This window comes from Protomyctophum bolini, assembly GCF_963924005.1.
Source record: "Protomyctophum bolini genome assembly, chromosome: 13".
In the NCBI taxonomy this organism is placed as follows: domain Eukaryota; kingdom Metazoa; phylum Chordata; class Actinopteri; order Myctophiformes; family Myctophidae; genus Protomyctophum; species Protomyctophum bolini.
In genome coordinates this window covers 905,484-909,623 of record NC_137874.1, presented here as the reverse complement: position 1 = coordinate 909,623, position 4,140 = coordinate 905,484, and positions in this window count along the sequence as shown.

The window sequence follows — 4,140 nt, the reverse complement described above, 5'->3', positions numbered from 1 at the left end:
TATAGAACAACCAGAGCTTCACTCAAAGTTCTCTGGCAACGTGGGATGAGAGGAGACTGTCTGGACTGCACACTTGCTAGGCTGCTGTATCTACACCTGTGAGTGACTGAGATTGGATTTACAGAAACATCATCTTTTATTTTTGGATCACCGAGGAGCGAAGGAGCCATTGTTGGTTTGAGGCCACAACGCACACAAGCAACTACCACAATAGTGTGGTTTTAAAAAACAGCTTGAGCATTTATTAGTTAATAAGGGAACCCAAGTTTATATTTAAAAGATTAAAACTGCTAGGTACTTTTAGTTTAAAAGAACTTAGGGGCCCTGCCCATAATTCACAAGGGGTCAAAGGGGCTACAAATTGTTTTCAGAGAAACTCAATAACTAATATTTTACACTCTGAAACAATCCACATTTGCACTGTGTATCACTGTATCACACTCACGAATAAATCTGCTCCAAGGTTGGGACCAGAAAACAACTCTGGGACCTTGTACACACTGCTTGTATTCACAACGTGACTCAGAAGTTAATGGAGGATAAACAGGAAGTAAAACGTGTCGCCTGTAGTGCAGTGAGGTCTATGAGGGAGGTAGCCTATTAGTGACTGACTGCCATCTATTGACAGGATTTGGTACCGCAGTTAAAACGTCAATGTATTCAATAATGCTTGAATGCCTCCACAAAGATTGTTACAACAAAACACCAAGATCATTTAAAACATAATACATATTTTGGCTTTTCTCCTTTTTTGGAGACAGAACACTGAACATGTCTCGATATTCAATTTCATTCTCAAAATTATTCTTTGTTTTAATCTGCAGATTTTCTGTCAATTAGATTAACTTTGTTCACACTTGTTCAGACACACATTTTATTTTTAGGCCACACTTAAGAAGCAATCCTGTTCAAATTCAGTTTCTACGAGAACATGGGTTCCATTTAATAATGTGCTCCATGTTCTTGTAGAAACTGAACATGAAGGTCTATGATTGGATTGATTGCAAGTTTGCAACAGGATTACACATTAAACCTTTCGGCTCATATGTTTTTCATTAAGCTTTATTCTACACTTCCCCATAATGTCCAAAATACACCAGATCCTTCACATTCAGAGAGAAATTCATTGCAAAGTGTGTGGAGAAGCTTTTAGTCCATCAAATTATTTAGAAGTTCACAAGGTTGTATACACTGGTTACGGACAGATATAAACATATAACTCTGTTTAGCGTGAACAGTATCCTTTAACTAAAGCGTAATTATAGAGGATGAGTGTATGACGATACGTGGTCTTTTAACAAATTAACTGCTTCTGCTTCTGAGTATTCCATCATACACAATCCAACTGTCAGTTGCTTATGTCGGAATGCTCGGTCATATGAGTACCTGCGACGAAAGTCCACCTTAAAAAAAAAAAAAAAAAACGATGACGTCATCACGTCATCATCATATACGAGCCCTCCGTTTAATGCGGAAGCCACGTCAGTTGTTTTTTCATTAGACCCAGGGTAAATGGCTCTGTTCAACGCGCTGCGGAACAACCGTTCATGTCCACCAGCTGAAATGGACCCGCAGCCTGTTTTTATGTCCGCAGCTGACATTAAGAGAAGCAATTTAGGCAAAAGAAGAAAATGTGACGTTAGTGAATGGAAGGACAGAAAAAGAAAGACTCTATGGAACGCGGGGAAACCATACACGACCAGAAAGGGGGTTGAAAACCCCGGGAAAACCCCACCTCAAAAGGTATGTGGAATAACCGTATATACTACATTGCAGTGTGTAACGTTGTACGTTAGTCTTTTCTTTGTTGCAAGACTGAGTGTAGCTGTTCAAAGTGTGTTTGCTATTACTCATAATACACTACGGTGTGTATATCGTCTGTGATTACACTGCTAACAGCACATTCTAATTCCACCATAAACTACAATGTAATCATGACTGCAAACTTTCGGTTAAACAATAGGGTAGAGTCTGTGCTGATACCTGTGCAAGAGAATGTGGCATGTTGACTGAGGGGAGAAAGCTGCAGATGTTCACAGAGTTTTATGCAGTTCCATATGAAAAACAACAAGCCATCATGCCACCAACAGTCGCATTCAGGTTTGTCTCATTATGCATTTTCGCATGTGCCAATAAAATGATGTAGACATTTTCCAAATACAGGTGAGCTCAGATTTATTCTCTATATTTTGTACAGGTGATTCAGGAAAAATTAGGCTCTCAGGCTAAGATTCCAGCCACCCCTGAGCAGGGAGAAGGACAAGAGAATCCAGGACAAGCAGCCGGGCCAGGCCAGGCCAGCTCTCCTCTTGAGGATTTAAGAGGAAAACACAGCAATAGGTAATTTCATTTTAGTTAACCCATTCTGGGTGGGAACCCCATTTGGTGTAGCATATCTACAAGCTCATAGTGCGGCTCGAGCTTGTAGAACCAGGTCGAATGGCATGTCTATTTTTTTATTTTTATATCATATCTTATTTGCATGATTTGTGTTTTTGTTCTTATTATAGTCTTGTGGCTATTGAAGCTGCACTCTAAGCTGGTAGCATGATCATTTTATTTAATTAAAATTTACTTTATTTTCAGACCACACCGCATTCATCCTGCAGTGACGGAGGGTATATAAAGGAACATATCCTCTCTTTTCCACGAGAACTGAGCCACTACACTCGTATGAAGGGAACTGTAGACAGAGAATATTTGAGCCCAGATCTTAATATTATGCGCATGTACAGACTCTATAAAGAAAAGAACCCAATGTCCCCAGCAAAGTTCTGGTTGTACAGAGACATCTTTAAACAGCAGAACCTGCGATTTGGCCAGCCAAGAAGTGACACATATGTGCCAAGTGTGATTCCTACTTTGCCAAGCTTGCAGCAGCATCATCAGATGAAGAAAGAAATAATTTTTTTCTAATGAAAGTGAACTTCATCATCGAAAAGCAGAGAAGGCCTACGCCCAGCTGGAGATTGATAAAGAATGGGCTAAAACAAACACTGACTGCCATGTTGTATGTGTAGATATGCAAGGGGTTGTATTTACGCCCAATCTGACACATTCCAATGTTTATTACCAACGTCAGTTTGCAAATTATAATCTATGTATTTATGAGATGGGAACTGAAGATAGCCCAACCATGTGTCTCTGGCATGAGGGGATTGCCCACCGAGGCTCTGTTGAGGTAGCAAGCTGTCTGCAGAAGTGGGTGCAGTCTTCCTTCACTCCCCTGGTGAAACCTAAGGAACGAAGGCTTATCATCTACAGTGACCGATGCTGTGGGCAAAACAACAACTGGAGAATGCTCAATCTGATGTCTCTTCTAACATCCCAGGGCTACTTCACTGAGATCGAGCAAAAGTTAATGGTTTCTGGTCACTCTTTCCTGCCCAGTGACCGGTCTTTTGCCGTCATTGAGAAGAGGCGCAAGGTGTCCAGACTCCACACACCTGACGATTTCACAGAGATGATCTTGCAGAGTCCTTTTAGAGTCTTGCAGATTAATAGTGAAGACTTCAGACTTCTCCCTGATGCCGTGCTCAAGAAGCCAGCTGGCCTGCTAATCACATCACAAATGTGGTTTAAAGTAACAGGTATTATTCACAATCGTACTATGACTTTAACCCATTCTGGACAGGAACCCCTTTTGGTGTTTTAAGGGTTATACTTTGGCTATTGAATAATAGCAGATCTACAAGCTCGCCACAAGCTTGTAGATCTGCTTATATAGTCTTTCAGAGCAAACGTTTTTAACTCACATCTTTGCTTCTGGGGTGTCTCTGGAACAGCATATTTTGAGATGGGGGTCAGCAGCCAAAGACATATATTTTTGGGGGTCCATGACATGAAATAGTTTGAGAACCACTGACATAGAAACATAGATTTTTCCTGTCATAGAAGCACTGAATGAAATAATCTCTTGTCACAATAGGAATTAACATATATATTTTTTGTGTTGTGTTTTGCAATTCCAGCTGCAGACCCATGGAATCTCCACACCAAGCAGACCCACAGCCTGTACGAAGCTTGGAGGCCGTGGCTCGTCACAAAGCCTCGCAAAGGGCAACCTCCTCCAGCTCCCTCATTCAGTAGAGTCTACCCCAGAGCGTACGAGTTTCCTCTGCCAGTGAAGAAGGAGAAGCA